Consider the following 18,110-nt stretch of genomic DNA (forward strand, 5'->3'; position numbering starts at 1 on the left):
GATATAGCTTCTCACGTTACAATAATTTTCAACAAATATTTTAACAATACTGGCTATAAATAAGAAGCAAAAGGATTTGACATCATCATACCATGAGCTATTATAGAACTGATGCCATTTTCACAAATATTTAAAGAAATTTTGAAATTACTAACTGATTTGGTTTACCTTCGTAAGAGAAATTTTGTGGTTCCATGGTTGAAACCCAACTGCTGTAAAGCATGCAAGACATCATATGCATATTTCTAAGAACACGCATACTTGAAGATATCGATGACGAAATGCCATAACTGGAATTGCTGCTAATTATGGCAATTCCTTGTCTTCCTCATTCCTGTGCTTATGACATTCGATTTCTACAATCTTGCAATATTAAGAGAAAGGTGAAAGAAAAAAAAAAGATAATTCCTCAATGAATTGACTCTTCATTTAGCACACGCGTCGTCATCAGAGGGTTAGAGTAATCATTGCCATTAGAAGGTCTACTGTCATTAGCCTTGACCTTATTTGTTTGCTTTGGGCGTCCATTAAGAGGTCACACTTCCACCGATCATCGGCATAATGGCGTATCTCAACAACAATCTACTCGGATTGTTTACGTTTTGTTAATGGTGTCAGTTTCTATTATAACTTTAATTTATTTTCCACTTCTTTAATCACAATAATTTAATTTGAAATGAAATATTAACAAATTTCTCTACTTAGGTTTTTAAATCGAAATGTTTTTGCTCAATACCATTTGAATGTTTTGCTAAAAGTATGTCTGCTATAACAGCAAAATTGTGCACTATAGTAATCAGATTTTCTGAATTTCAGCCCAGATGAATCTAGATATCAGCAGACATGAATGTCAATCCGGGACATAAAGCTAAATATTTGAGTTGGCTCTTTAATTAATTTTTTTAATTTATCAAAAATGCTAATGATAGAAGGAATCTGTCCAGAAAATTTATGTAGATTACTGTATGGAATTAAAATTATTTATTAAATTAGAGTAATTACATCCTGTGCATTCAGATTTCCAAAATTAAATCAAATTAATCTTTAAAATTAAATCAAATCAATCTATTTTCGGTTTCATTAAATGATTCTTGTTTTTCAAAGGTGCATTTCAGATAAATAAAGTGATGTAACAATTCAAACATTACAACATGTGGCATTTGGAGTGATGTGATAGAAAATATTAAGATTTATCATTTTTTATTTCAAAAAGGATATTTTCTATTTTATGAAACTGATTAGAAAGAATCATTTCATGTGTCTTAATTTATAGCATGGGCTTTATTTGATGGGCGGTACCAAATGAAATAAAATAAAATATACAGAATTTTATAAAATTTGGAGCAAAAATTATCAATGTGGAGCAAAAACAATCAATATATAAAAAAATCAATAGAAAACTTTCAATTCTTATGATCTGAAAGTTTTCGATTGATATTTTTTATATATTGATTATTTAATAGTATTTTGTAGTAATTTTCATATCTTAGGATCTGAAATTTTCTCATAATTTAAAGTTTCATAGTTTTCTTTTAAAAGTAATTTCATTAAAATAGTTGCTGGGGAATTTCAGTATGAAATGGAAGAAACAAATAAAGTCCTACATTTATTAAGGTTAAACAGTCCTTATTAGAATATTAGTACAATTTATAAAAAGTTTAAATAATGACCATGTTATTTCTAGTAAAATTATTAATATTATTTACCAAATAATATAACATTTTCTGTAATAAAAGGAAATGTTATTAAAGAGTATTATTATCTTTTTTTCGTGAGTGCATATGCTGCATATTCATATTTCACAAATAATTAGGAATTTTTCTATTCAAATTCATTTCAAAATTCGTAAATATAACCCAATAAATGAACTTTTTTTATATGTCACCAATTAAAAGAAACTGGCATATATTCCTTATAAAACAATTTTTTTTTCAACATTAGAAGAATGCGTATCATATGATAAGAAATTTCAGTACTAATTGGTAAATTTAGAATTTGTAGATCAGTTTCTTTTATGATAAACTGAATTTCTTCATTAACGACTTTTTATCTTTCTCATTCTGATTTTATTTTTTAAACTAAAAATTCTTTTATTCTTTGAAATTAATATATCACATGTCGACCAAAACATTATACTCCTCCACATGAAACTTGAATTCGACAGAGATCCCTAATCACTCTCGAATGTATTCCATCCCAATGCATGTCAATGACTTGGTAATAGCTTCCCGACTTGAGTCACTTTGAAACTGAGTGTGGCCTCCATTTAATACAGCTCACAGCTACACTCTGACCATATTTTTCTCGCTCAATCCAGTTTAACTAAGTGCAAGCAATAGTGTAACTTGCTTAATTATATGCTTAACTCATATTTCCTCATTTCTCGGATAACATTAGGCTAAGGAAGTTTATCACGTTCTTTCTAGTGCGATTTTTTATGCAAATTGCATCTCAGGTGTTCTACCTTCTGTAACTTCTAATAAATTAAAGAAAAGAATTAGTGAAGGTTGTCAAACTTTTAACTAATATTGCTTGCTTCGGATACTAACAGCTGATTCATTTGCTTCTATTTATGAATATTAATTACCAAATTACTTATGCGTTACAGATTATCAAGATGTCTTTCAAGGGAACTCATATATGAACATGTCTCTAAAGGCAATTCACATGTGTCAACTGCTTTGTTCAGACTTTCTATGAAGCTGTTATTTATATTTCATTTGGTAAAAGTTCATTTCCCTCTTTAAAAGAAAATATGTAAATCTATATCAGATAACTAATGGTACTTTTGTTACTTAAACCCTTTTAATTTGAGACATCTGAACAAAGTTCTTTTGCTTGAAGTTTTTTATTATAATATCAAAATTAGTGAAACCAATACATGCTTCGAATTCTAAGCAGATTCTAAGCTAGACCTAAAATGCACCCTGTGGATGGATATTCAAGGTTTTCTTAAAATCACGACGTTTCTATGAAGTTTTTTTTTTTTTTTTTTTTTTTTTAATTGAAGGAGAAAAAGTGCAGTGGTTCGTGGCTGGATTAGACTGGTTTGCCGATTTTAATGGCTCAAGAACCAAGAAAAGTTAAACTGCGCGAGACATACGGTTAATAAGAAAAAAAAAATGTATACTAAGAGCCTAAAAGTCTTTGGTAACACTGTAAGAAAATATGGTGATGTGTGATACAATAAATAATATGGATCTGAAGATGAAATGGTGAAAACTAATTGCTTTTAAAAACTTTTAAAGGTTTCTATGAAGATTTTCCCCCGACTACGATCGCTTGTTCAGTGAAAAAAAAAATGCAAACGATGAAGATTAAAATGAAAACACTCAATAAAAATATGACGAACCATTAAAATCACTTAGCATCTCGAATTAAAAAATGTTGGCCTTGGGACTTAAGCGAAGTTCTAAACGAAGCATGCATTTATATATAGCTATTTACTGGTAAGAATTAAAATAAAAATAAAGTTTTGAAATAATTGTTCTATATAATGTAGTTTAGCATCTCATTTTAAATTTTCATTAAAGTAAACAACAGATGAGTATAATGTATGATCTGGTACCACATTCTCCAAACTTCTATGTCAGTGGGATGACAACGGACAACGACGGATTTAACCTTTTAACTCTGTCGTCCAAATATCAAGTCAAATTACAGAAATTAGAGAGTCAAATTACAGAAATTAGAGAGTCAAATTACAGAAATTAGAGAGTCAAATTACAGAAATTAGAGAGTCAAATTACAGAAATTTTAACTTTGTAATCCAAACATTAATTCATTCACAAAACGTTAAGATTCAATACAAAAGATAATCGGTTCTCCATAACATCTCAAATGTTCTGTAGGCGCTTAATTGACATTAATTAACAACACATTTCCTAAATAAAAAATCTTACCTAATTAGATACATTCGAACAAAAAAAATACATTGGTAAAAGCTTAAAATGGACTTATATACAATATATCTCATGTAGAATCGGGTCTCGTGTTGAAATTTTTCCAGTTTCAAACGGATTTTTTTCCCTAGAGTTCCCCGAAGCTCATTCTGTATAATTGGGAATATTTCCTGTTTTACAATATTATTTAAAAAAATACATTTAAAATATACGAACAATATTAATATCAAATTAATATTGATAATTTCGGAGCAAAATTTAATAAAATTATTATTTGAAAATGTTAGGATAATTCAATATTGGGTTCAGAACAACTAAATATTATTCCTTCAACAATTTAAAATACGATAAAAATAACGATTTAAATACTATAAAAATGTCTAAATTATTCACATCTTCATTTTTTCATATTATAGCATGACATTTATAAACTAAATAATATATTTAAAAATTAATTACAGTAAGTAAATTACATGTCTTAGGTTCACAATATAACTCCATTTACTTAGGTACACTTATAAATTTCAAGCATGTTTAAGATTATTTGAAATAAGGATCTCGTTTAAAGAAGCTTCACAATGTTACATATTCTTAAATATAGATTCGGCTTTCAATACTTTAATGGTGATGAAGGAAAAGAATCTGAAAAAATTCTAAAAGGATATGTTATTTATTAATTCTTTAGAAGAGCATGAATTTTCTATAAAGTAAATTCAAAAAAATTATTTAATATCAGATAGAAAAAAATCATATGTTGGCAGATATGAAACTATTTTCAGTAAATTAGATACAATGTCGCTTAACCCTATAAATACCTAAGATTAAAGTTTTAGAATTCTTTGAACTATTCAAATCCAAAACAATTTTAAAATCTCTTTCTTTTTTGAAAAAACTTATTATGCATTTTTATTGTCACTTTGTTGCCTTCTTCGGTTAACCTTCATACTAATGATCCCATGGCGATGAAGTAATTACAGTTTTTAAGCTGAGGCAACGACTCAAAATTGTACGTAAAGCTCCTCTCCAGAAGAGCATTAACTTAGAAGTTAATGGCTGATTGTTTAAAGGTTCTTCCCCCTACGATTCGGGATCACATTAGTAAGGAAAAACAAAATAAAAGAGGATTCGGTGAAAGAAACAATCATTCATGTAATCAAGTAAAAGGAAAAATCTATTTAAAAAATGTAAAAATCTTTTTCTGAAATTTTCAATTATACTTCTCACATTCATCATTCAGGTGTAATAAAAAGCAGAATTTAATGTTCTTTCAGAAAAAATAATACTTTAGCAAAAAATAACCATGGAAGGGGATACTATAAAAATGACATGCAAAGTATTTACTGTTTGTTGTTGTTGTTGTTTGAAAGAAAATCCTATAATAACACATGCGTGCTTTTCTTTCGTGAGGTTTGAAAATTTTAAATCAACGAATTCTGTTCTCGTGGCATCATAGCCACATGATGAAAGTAACTGCACATTTTCTTACACTGCATTGTGACATCGTGTCTTTTTTCCTTCAACAAAATGCGCAATGGTTTCAAAATTTAAATTTTTACTATATTCGGTACGTATATCACATAAGCAATTGTACCAAACAATTTTTAAATTAATTTTTACTTTGTAATATGATTAAGGATATTAAAATAAAGGCAAAGACAATGAAAATAATTTGATCTAAAATAAGAAATTTGGAATTACATTATTATTCTTTTAATTAAAAGTACACTTATTATAACAGAAAATTAAATTTCAACTAAAATGAGAATAAATATTCTTTTGTTACTAATATTGAAATTTTTTATAAAATTTGAGTTTCAAAATATTCATTTGAATTCTACTTTAGAGATTTACTATCATAATAAAAGACATATGGACACAGATATTAACTCGCTTCCAAAATAGTAATGAATCATTGCTTCATACGAGATATATGTCCGTGAAATTTTAATAAAATTGTTTGTCATACTTACGAATATAATTGTGTTATAATTTTATTATAAATAATATCTTAATAATATAATATATACTAATACAAATTCTGAAAACATTTTTTTTGGGATTAAGTATTTGTTTGAATATAATGAATTGTATTTTAGAATGATTGATATTACTTTCTTAGAAAATAATCTTTAAAGAGATAGTTCGAATATTATAAAAGCATTAAGAATCATAGCTTGGCGCATATTTTTGAAAATAAAAAAGGGGAAGATCTCGAATTTCTTTTAAAATATTCTTTTTTGCTATCAGTAGTACAGAAATATCTTATTTAGATTATCTTCAATTCCACGATATTGTTTTGAACATTTTTACAAAATATCTATTTTTGTAAAGACTTTTCTTCTATGCTTATGTGTCAAACTCTGATTTTAAGCAGGCCTCTAGTTCAGCTATAATCAGTCTTGGATCGATGAATCCTCCGACATTGTTTAGTCATTGACTAAAGGCAGGAAAAGGAGAAAAACCACCGAGCTAAGACAAGATTATCCTAAGAATTAACGGTTGATTGTTTTCCATTTTCTGCTTTCATCCATCCATCCCCCCTCCCGCGGGGTCATGTGATGTCTGAACATCTTCTCAAATCACCAACGACGAAAAACACCGTTCAAGAAAGAAGAAAAACTAAAAAGCCATCTCATGTCAGCTTAGAACAGCGAATCATTTGTTAAAATCTAGTCCGACAATCAGACACAGCCTTAACATTGTCAAAAAGCAGATCCGAGATAAATCTTTCCGTTCTGAACTTGAACTGAAACGGGTCGCCCTTTTACGGAACGGGATCAGGAACAGAGCAGACGGTTACTTACTTTCCCCCCTTCGGGTCCAAGGCAAATTACACCTTGCTCGAGTTCTTGCTTGTTAGTCATCCGCTTTTTCCTGGAAGGAACGTTCGGAATGCCGCTGACCCTTCCAGGACAGATGTGTTTTTCGCCTAGGATAAGGTAGCAGCTTAGGGAAATAAAAAAATATAAAAAAGAAAATTGAGAGTAAATATGACGGCGCTTTCTCCTCTGGGTAGGAATATTTCCGGCAGAAGAACAATCGGGATATGAATTATGTGAGAAAGCACCTTGAAATTTGATTCTGCGTTTGGGCATAAAACACTCTGAATTAATGTAAGATATAAAAGTAGATTTCTAGCTTCTAAGAATATTTTGTTCGTTGGTTAAATTTTGAGAGAAGGAGCAACAAAGTACGCATATATCGTCATGTCCTCTCAATTCATTGACTATGATTTTGAAAACAGCTGTACACCTCCCAGATGATTTGACAATTCATATTGGTAGATATTTAGTTTGTTGCCAGCTACATCTGACTAATTCTGCTTAGGCTTTGAATTATATTACACTATTATAACGGTGAATGTAAATAAAATTTCATTTATATTTGCTTATTTTAAAATATTTAGATCTTTTTAAAAAGATTGTCTAAAAAGCAATAATAATAAAGACGTCCGATTCTGAATATTCAATAGGGTTTTTAAGGTAAAATATACGAGAATTTAGTTACGAAGTATATTTTTGCATTCATTAGAAGATTCAAACAAATGCACCGAATTTATGTATACTTATATAATTTCTTATATATTAAAAACTGATTCAAAAGCGTTTGTTATAATATTTTAGCAGTATGCAGTCACAGTATTGATGCTTTAGCAAAAATTTGTTACAGTACCAATACCATAACAGGTGCTTTTTTTTTATTTATTCATATTACTAAAAAAATGAGAAATTCAGTGAACGTATTCAGATACATTAATACGGGAATTTTTAAGGTAAAACTCCGCATTAGTTTATAAAATTAAAAAAATAATAACTTTACCAGGAATTAGAAAAAAAAAATAATTAAATTTGTCGTCTTAAAATAAATATGAACTCAATAACTCTCTTAATCAATATTTAATTAACTAATTTTTATTCAGGTACGATGCAGTAATTATTATGATCTAATTAAATATTTGATTTCAAATACTTCTTGAAAAACAAGAGCTAGAAATAATGCTGTGATAAAGATCAAAACATTCTTGAAGCTGTTTTCATTTAATTATTCCATGATTCTAACCTAATGAATTCCATCTTAGTCATTATCGGAAACATTAAAATGGGGAAAATTATATGAATTAAATTTGGATTGACAATACTGTAAAAGCATTTGCTAACCAAATATATCATTAAAAATGAAATTACTCGTAAACAGCCTAATCATCGTATCAGCAGCCCACCTGAGCCCCACCTACTAGATTTTATTTGCAAGAAAAGGCATAAATAATCCGCAAGGGTCAGATGGCTTCTATGTAGAAACAATCGTTTGTAACAGAAGAAAAGTTTCCAGTCTGAAGAAGCAGGGAGGATGAAGCAATGAAAAGTAAGAGCAGAGAGTGTCGGGGTCAGAGAGATGAATCCCATCTCTCCAGTGTCTGCTTGCTGCCTGCCACAGGTGAAACTGGTCACGTCGTCCCTTAAAGTTCCCATTTGCCCGTGATTCTTGCCTTCGAGTCGTGGGCGTTTTCAACCGTGACCCTTGTTGCTGCGTTTTGGCCTGAGGAAGGCATTGGCGATTTGAAAAAAAGTAAGAGAAAAAAAAAAGAAACACCTTCTATCTCCTTTTCATAGAATAAAAAAAAGTTCTCCTAGTTGTTATTTTTCTCCTTGTTTATCTTTTCTTTTTCATTCCTGCGGGATTCTTCTGGTATTGTTTAGAATTTGTTTGCATAGCTGTAACCGTGGTTGGTGGATGTGTCCCCCTCGGAGCGGTGAGTCTTAACCTTTCCTTCATCAGGATGAGGGCTGGAGGTCTGTCTGTCCGTCTGGCGTGCCGGCCCGTGAGAAAACCTTGACTCTGAGAGAGTAGGAGGTCAGCAGAGAATAGTATACACTGAGGAAGGGGTCTCAGATATACGCTTCTAGGAAATATTTGCTTTCCGAGAAAGAAAAGTGACTCCAGTAGTGGGTCCATCGGAGCATTCCTCAATTCGAACAACAAAGTTTTATTGTAAGACTTGTGTATACTGTCTTAGGCCCAGCTGAGTTCTACTAATTTCCTGATTTGGGACATAATTGGGTTAAGTCTTCAGATGAAAATGCTCTTAGCCTAAAGTTAGTTAGGAAAAGCAACTAATTTAAGATTATTGTAAGGGATTATTAAAGAGAAATTTCTGTGATTTTGCCTCCAATATTTAACAAATATATTACCATTGATAACAGGTAAAGTTATAATGTAATGTATAAAAATATGTATCATTTTTCTTAAAATCGTGATAACGCATTTAAAATATTTCTTGCAAATATAAGAACCTAAAAATATTAAAATTTTTAAGTTTAATAAATTATCTATTAAAATGAAAATATCATTAATAAATTAGCCGAGGCGTTATTTATAAATTAAAAAGAATAAACAAAACACTTTTTCCTTAATGTTTATTAATTTTTAATGAGGATATATTTTTGTGGAGGGAACGAGAATACTAGAAATGTATTTTCGACTTCTAAAAATTTAGAACAGCATATGGTTGTGTTTCCACCCTTTAACAAATTTAATGTTATTAATGGAATGTAGATAGAAACATTTAAATGAAATCAGATGAGCTTTTTATAAATTACCTCATTTAACAAGAAAATGTCATCAAAGGGGAAAAAGTTGACCCTAAAACATATACTTTTTCACGTTTCTCTTATTAAGAAACGAATTAAACCACTTAAGCTGATTCTTAATAAACTGAACTATCACAAAATACATTTAAGTTCAACTTTTAATTAATTTATTTCTCTTTCCATCTTAGTGACATTTTTATGAATCAAGTCTTTCCCAAGTAAAACAGGCAAAAATCGTACATTCTCCCGTTCTTCAATCTAAGAACAAATGACATTTTTGCTAACAGTCTATGAATATAGCACCTGTATTATGACTAAACAATCAAGGTTATTATAATTCATAGTGTGGCATTAAAATATGTGATCCACCCACAAAATTACATCTCATTTTGGTCTTCGAATACAGAGTAATTCTTTTATTTAAGAAGTAATTTGATTGAAATTTCAGCATCGAATTCAACATACAAATATACTTCCCCAACAATGCATTTTATCCAAAACTGAAATTAAATAAATTACACATGACGTGTGAAAGCGAAAACATTCACCTGTCGCTCAAGCCTTCTGCGAACGTACCTATTAGATAAGGAACGACGTGCGAAAGCAACAAGTGATATTTTTTTTTCGGTTTCTCTCTTTAACCTTCTGTAAATTGGTCACTTCTTTCAGAAGAGCTTCTTATGGGGAAGAAATTTTTTTTATTAGTCATCTAACTCTTTGTTTGCTGTTATCTGTAAGAATAATCCATGTCCTTTCCTTATTCCTCGCTGGCTCAGTCATTCATAAGTTTCCTTTCACACTGGCGGCACGATAGTTGGATTAAGAATGATCAGATGGCTCTGCACCGTCAGTTTTCTATAGAAATTTCAACTTTTTCACTACGACGTTGCCTTTATTTACTTATTTTCTTCTTCTGCAAATGATGGTTGAATTATTTTCATTAAACTTTCGATTTCGCACTCCCTGTGCCGCGTTTTTTCTTTACTTTATTTTCGTTACAAGAGACTGGCTGAAGCAAGCAAGCAAGCACGCGACTTTTTTTTTTCTTTCTGTCTGAGTTTACTTTACATTTGGAAAGAGTCATGGTGAAAGGAGTCAAAATTACACGTTGTTATGCTTGTCACGAAAGTGCAGTTGTTAAGTGAGGAGTAGCTGCGTGTTATGGCTATTCAGTTGGTGTTGTGTATTTTGGTACTTCACGAAAAGCTATTACTCTAGAAGGGTACATTAAGTCATAAGTCTTTGAAGGCTCATTATTTCGATTTGAGAGTAGCCCTATATATTTTTATTATTTAGTCCCATATTATCTGTCTACTTGCGGTTGTAAAGCAATCATTCTTTTCAAAACATTTCAGAATATTCCAGTTCTAAGGCTTTTTATTCAAATTTCTTTTGTCCTCTGTCATGTTACAGTTTAAAAAGAAGAGAGAATGCTGTTGAAAGTGCATGCTTTAAGTTCAATGAATGTGATTGATTTATATTGGAGAATTTTATTTTTTAAATGGTTAGAATTTGGTTTTATATTTTATTTACATGATTTTAGAATTTGGTTTTATATTTTAAAACAGTTTTCAGAAAGAATTCATCTAAGAATTTTTACTACTTTTCAGCTGTTTAATGTTTTGCATAAAAATATTACTATTTATTTTTAATTCAGTTTACAAATATAACAATTTGCAACTTTTTTTACAAATATAACAATTTACAACTTTTTTTACAAATATAACAATTGACAACTTTTTTTACAAATATAACAATTTAAATTTTATTTAAAGGGATTATTTTTAAAATTATTCAAATTATAAAAGAACAAATATAGATCAATTGATATGTATATATATGCGTGCATGCGCGCGCGCATGCGTGTGTGTGTAGAGGGGGGGGAGAGATGTTATTGGGGGGTATCATAAATTATATTTATTTATTTATTTATTTTACTTTTTAATTCTTTTATTTTTATTTACTAAATCATTTTTTAAACAATATGAAAATAAATCAGCTTAGTTCATTCATTCCTCCACAACTTTGCGTGAAATCGTTTTAAAAATGGTGGAATATCGCATGTGAGTTGAATGTATATATCATAATTTTTCTCAACTAAGTTTATATTTATTTATATTTTTAATCTATTGGCTGTAAAAAGAGCTTTAAAATAAAATATCAATTGTTGGATCAAAAGCAAGTCTCTGGAAATGCAAAAATTATGATAAATTTATAATTAAACGTTTCTATAATTATGATAATTTTTATTATTATATTCTTTTAAAAGATAAGAATATTTAATTTTTATTTGTGAATGTTTTACATTTTTTTAAACAAACATCTCCACATAAACTGCTAGTGCAGTGTTTTTGAAAATTTCAAAACATGCCATAAACAACCTGTTGTTTTTCCCCTAAGGCATAAAATCAGATCATGGACCATTATATATTTCAAAATACTCAGATCGAACACACAGAATGTGCAACGATAAAAGTGAAAATGACATATGTAATTTAAAAAAGAATACGGAAATAAAGAAAAACACTTTGGAAATACATGTTGATTTGAACATCACCGTCAAATGGATCTTATTTCCGCTCTTCAAAATCCAGTGATATTTTTTTCCCAACCTTATGGAAAATCTAAATGGGAAAATCGAGATTTTTTTCTTCGCCCATTTTATCTTTAATACAGCGAAATCACACGCGTCAGTGGCTGTCAAAGTCATATTTTTCCGTTCATTGGCACTATCTAATCCATAGGTCACTGTTAATGGCTATTCAATTGTGTAAATACAGTTAAGGTGAGATTCAATCCCTTCAACTTCATGTTAAACGATGCGTACAAGTCGATGTCATTTTTTTTTCACACCTATTTAACAATTTAATATAGCAATCGAAAATAAATGGTATCGGATGTTTTGAGAGATACTTGAATAGCGAAGAACACGCTCAATTTTTAATGATTCCTTTTAAAGTATAAAAGTAAGTACGTGTTTTTATATATTTTTGAAAGATGTATGAAAATATCGTGCCATCGGTTAATCCCTTCAAGGGCATTGACTCAAATATAAACGTTAATTTTTTAAAAAATTTAACTTTTCCCTCATTGATTTTCATAAAGAAATTGAACAATACTAACAAATTAAGTTCGAGAATATTTCAATTAAAATTAAAAGAATGAATTGATAAATAATTTTTTCTTACTAGTAATTATTTTTTTGTTGTTTCAAATGAAAATGCAGTAAATATATAATTTTATTGATCAAGTAATTAACTCTTCTAATTTAATAGACCAAAACTGATAGTGATGTAAATACAAATAATTGCTTGAGTAACATCTAAATTATTTTAAATAACCACAAAATATATTCGTGCGTAAAAATTCGCACAAATGAATTTATTTTGTTTGACAATGTATTGCCCGCAATGAAAACAAATTTAAGTCATATTTCTAGTTCCAAGGTTCACCTTTATACAGCTTAAATGGATATATATTTCGATCTTTTCAAATGATTAATTCTCTTGAATTTTTCAGGGTTTAGTTCATAGAAAAGTCATCAATTTTTCAAACGGGCCTTCAGCATTAAGTTTTATTTCAACCCACAGGGAAAATCGGTTTTAATTTTTGAATGATGTTTCTTATCCTACAAATTAATCAATAAATTCAAGTAATAATGAACGGGAAAAAACTTTTTATATCAATTTTTTATTATTTATACTGAGTTATATTATTACAGATTTTAGAACAATTTACTTCCTATTACCTCTTTTAAATAATCCTGCACAAAAATATATTTAAACGATTTTTTTAATTATAAGTTCTTGTTTTATTTATCCTATTATAAAATTTTTACTTAATACCTAAAAAAAATGCTGCTTAATTTGATATTTTAATCAAATTCCTCAACTATATTTTATTTCGAATGAAGTCAAGTCCAACATAAAAAAATCAACATTTAACAATAACTCAATATGGTTATTATCAATTAATATATATTCACTGCAGTCTATGACTATAATATAGTTCCATATATCATAGTCATAATGTATGGAATTATATTCAATAATGAGAAGCTATTTTCCCTGACCCCTTTCATATTTTCAATTTTCTAAAGATAAAAATAATATGTAAAGTAATGCTTATTTAAAGTTTATAACAAAAAATAATCTGAGAACTGATTACTAATAGTTTTAAAATATAATGTTATTAATATCCTAGTCAGTATTTATAGTAAATCAGTAAGTCTAGTAATTATAAACAGTGATGCATTCGAAACTTTATAAAATAATCATAATAATTCGATTAACTCTTTACCATTTAATGCTAAATGACATTAAAGTCTAGCGTTCATATAAAAAGGAAGCAAAAAGAAATACTCACGATGATAATGAACATCACATCACATTTATATGAACCCGTCATTAATTTTATATTTAAGACGGAGACATTTCAGAAACCGCAGTCATTAAAATTTGAATAATAAAAATTAGTCTTAATAATATCTTTAAAAAAATAAATCACATTCCCTTAAATAATAATTTTTTAATTCTTACTTGTCATATCTTCAGGTTTCCACTCAAATGAGTTGTATATTTATAATTATCATAACTATTCGGTTAATACTTCAAGAACTAACATTCTGTAACAACCTCAAAATAATAAAGATTTATCAAACTCAAGGGTATGGTAACGATCATCCATTAATGTCAATTTAAACTCTTGTTTCTGCTTCGTAATCTCGTTTATCAGTTAAATTTTCTAAATTTCAGGCAATTAACCCACCTAAGACATGAGTTAAGAAGCTTAAACTTTCATCCATTAAGCATTTATCGTTCGACTTTTGCCCGCTGGGAGCAAGCAGTTTGTGCATTCCAGTTTCTTTTCTCTTCTCCTTCCATTTCATTACCGTTTCCACCTTTCGCGGTCAAGTTCAACTTTCCCAAGATCCCATCCGTTTGAGGAAGTGCGAAAACTCATCTGACAGGTGAACTATACCACTTTTCCTGCCCTTCCCTTCCTCGGGATGAACTTTTCTCTCTGTGACTGATGACTAAAGAAAGGACCAGTCACTCGAATGATGGAAGAGATGAAACCCTTATGTAGATCGAATGATTTAGTTAAAGCTACAAAACACAAGATCAAATGGGAATTTTTTTTTCTGTTTTTTTACCATAGCTATATCACCGGGCGAAATTTTAAATTTATGTATAAAAAGGCAAATTTTTTGTGGCATTTAAATGTGTCAGGTAAAATATCTAATTCTAAACACAAAAATTCATCATCTGTTGCAACATCGACTTAAAGAAAATTCAGCGGAAAGCAAAAGAATTACGCATTAGATATTGCAAAGATACTTAATTCCTAAATAAAATCTACTTATTTTAGATCCATTTTAAAGCCCCCTTTAAAAATTGATATTATTCTTAAAGGGAATATTATTCTTCACTCTCTTATTTATCTCTTTGAGATAAATAAGAGAGTGAACTCTCTCTCTGTTAGGTAATGACGCTCAAAAATATTTTATACTACACCAGTGAAAAAAAAAAGGTGACTAAAATAGTCATGTTCAAGATAAATATGTAATTAAAACATTCTTTAATCAAAAGTAAAATTTAATATTAAATTAAATATTTTTTAAAAAATTAACAACTTCTTTCATATTATCATATTTAACCCACTTCACGCCTTTTAAAGCATTGAATTTGTATAGCCATGTTTTTATAAAAATCTACATTTTATTCGATGCAACAGTTTTTTTTTTTAAATTTTAAGAACAGTTATTGATAAATTATACAATAATATTTACAATCAGACAATAAATATGAAAAAAATTCTTTAATTCTTCTTATATGCCCTTACCGATTTAAATGCAATGAGCATATTAATGAAGTTAATATAATGGCATTATTTTTTATATATGAAAAATTTTCTTTTATTCTTACTATGTGCCCTTATTGTTTCAAATGTACCGAACGTACTATTGAAATGAATATAGTGACATATTTCTTTAAATATGAAAAGTTTTTAAATAATAAATTAAATTATATTAAATAACAAATTTAAATACTTTTTTAACAACAACTCTTTCATCAAAAATAACAATTTTATATAAATATTACTAAAATTTTAAAAAATAGCTTGTCCGCAATTTTTTTCATTTCAAGTGAATAGGCATTTCATTGATGGCAGAAACGCAACAATGAGAGTTCACTCTTACCTTTTGAGAGTCTTACGACTATAAATAGCTTATAAATGATAACCACATTTTTGTCACGGTACAACGATGCACACAGGTCAGCAACGGTTGAAGAAAAATCCCATCACGAGCGCCTTGAGACAAAACTCGCCCTTTCTTACGCTATTTGTTCCGAAATCAGTATCCCTTCGAAGCGGGTTCTTCGCAGAACATGACTTTTTCTTATTTTTCGGTTCCATCTCGGAAGGAGGAAGAATACGGTTTATATTATGAAAGGGGGATTTTATTCGATTTCAAAAGCGCGTCGTTTCAACATCCCCTAGACGGCAAATGTAGGTAAGTGCGAAAAGTGTGTGACTCACTGAATTAATAATATTCATAAACCATTTCTTTACAATATCTACTATCGTATTCAAATGTGAAAAAGCGGAATTCATGGAAGAGTAATTGGGTGAGATTCTGCATATATCAACTACATGGAAGAATTTCTCTCTATAAAAACGCTGCAACGGTCGATTTTCGCTCAACCTTCGCTTTCATGCAAATTTGCGCTTTGTCGCTCGCGCTTTTTTAAATTCGGAAAGTGCGAAGAATTAGATTAAATTTCATTGTGGTGGAGGTTTCGGACATTTATTTGTTTGAATGGGAAAAATATAAATATTAGTCGTTGCTAAGTGAAAGCATATCTTTAATTTTTAGTAAATAATTATGTCTAGAACAAATAACCACCATATACTTAATTTAATTTCTGGCAAGCATTGAGTACCTTGTAATAGAACAATTATAATGAAAATGACATGAAATATGGTGACTAAAAAAATAGGAATGTCAATAATTTGAAATTATATATAAATTTCATTCTTCTAATAAATTTATTAAAATTATTAAACATGAAAAAATTATTGAAAAAAATTGATAATATAAATCATAGTTCACATTATAAGCTCAGTTTGATAATATAAATCACAGGGAAAAGTTTAATCATAAAAATTATTTTCAAAATCACAGATAAAATTATCGATAGTTATTAAATAACAGAGAAGAATTTAATATTCGAGTAAAAATATTAATTTAATTAGTTAGTACATAATTTTGGGATTAAGTTTTAAGCTTAAAAATTTATTCATTACTTAAAAAACGTTATATTAAATTACTAATTTACGTATTAATAATATTACATTCACCAAATTTTTATGTGAAATATCAGAGCAATTAATTATCGAAATATAAGAATCTTAAAGATATTAATATCAAATTTCAAAAGAATCTATTGTTGTATAGTAATAATAACTATTAAAAAATCCACATAATTGAAAAATGAATACTTTAAAGCCTATGAAAAGAAATAATTAACTAATATTAAAGCAATCAATGTCTTTAACACAATATTTCATAAATGAAATGCTATAGTTCTTTTTAATGAAACGCTGTCAAAAATTGATATTGTTTCATTAAAAGAACTTTAATGAAGCATCGAATAATTTGAAACTAATATATTTTGAAATCGAATAATTTTAAAATAATACAACATAAAATCGAATAATTTGAAATTAATATAACTTGAAATCGAATAATTTGAAACTAATATAACATAAAATCGAATAATTTGACATTTATATGAATGGAAAATGGAAACAATAATAAGAAAGTTGAAAATATTACAACACCGATAAAATAACTCAATCCGCCGCAAATCAAGAAGCGCGGGAATCAATTATCCAACGCACAACATTGAAAAGAGTCTTCTCACTCACCTCTATCTTCTTCACAAAAAGAAATGGTTATCTTCTCGCAAAAAGGCACAGTCCAAACAGGGTGTTTGCTGCTGTATCAAAAGTATCGTTTAGTGTGTTCTTCAGCAGCAACAGGGCTTCATTTAAGAATTCACCGCAGAAGAAACAATGGGCAAGTGCAGGAGAGAGGAGTCGCGGAGAAATGATGGAAAGTTCATCTTCCGACGAGTCGCGTCATGAAATCAAGAGTCCAGAACCTTGCGAGATGTCGGATTCAGGTTTAAATAGCGGCAGAACCCGCCTTCGGCTGCTGGCTTCTCGATTGGAGGAGATGGGCTGTGTGGACACTGCTGCTGCACGTCATGTGGTTCCGTTTGAGGGGGGACCAACCTGATGTCGAACTTTTTATCGTCTCCTCGGCTTCTTCTTTTTCTTCTCTCTCAATATTTCTTGTTCCTTTCCTTCCTCTCCCTTTCTCCGGTCTGCTGAATGGTGGTTGTAAGCCACTCGTCGGTCACCCCCTACGTGCAAGTAAACATTTTTTTCCCCACTGGGGACGCGGGCGTTTCCATTCTTTCTTGCTTTTTGCATAAGGCACTATGAACAAGTGAATAAATAATGTGACTACGATGCTTTTTTTAATACTTTGATTTGGAGGAAGGGAATTTCAGAGTATTGTTGGGGAATAATTTCGTCCTTAAATATT

At 29.3% G+C, this 18,110-nt stretch overlaps 1 protein-coding gene across 1 annotated transcript in view; it reads right to left on the reverse strand.

Annotated features, from left to right (window-relative positions):
* Window positions 1-17,710, reverse strand: part of LOC129962550 (mucin-17-like) — a 105,828-nt gene extending 88,118 nt beyond the window's left edge. Inside the window, exon 1 of the mRNA XM_056076310.1 lies at window positions 17,426-17,710. The gene's annotated coding sequence lies outside the window, so the exon portion shown is untranslated. The remainder of the gene's footprint in view (window positions 1-17,425) is intronic.
* Window positions 17,711-18,110: the final 400 nt, after the last annotated feature.

This window comes from Argiope bruennichi, chromosome 3 (assembly GCF_947563725.1).
Source record: "Argiope bruennichi chromosome 3, qqArgBrue1.1, whole genome shotgun sequence".
Taxonomy (NCBI): Eukaryota; Metazoa; Arthropoda; class Arachnida; order Araneae; family Araneidae; genus Argiope; species Argiope bruennichi.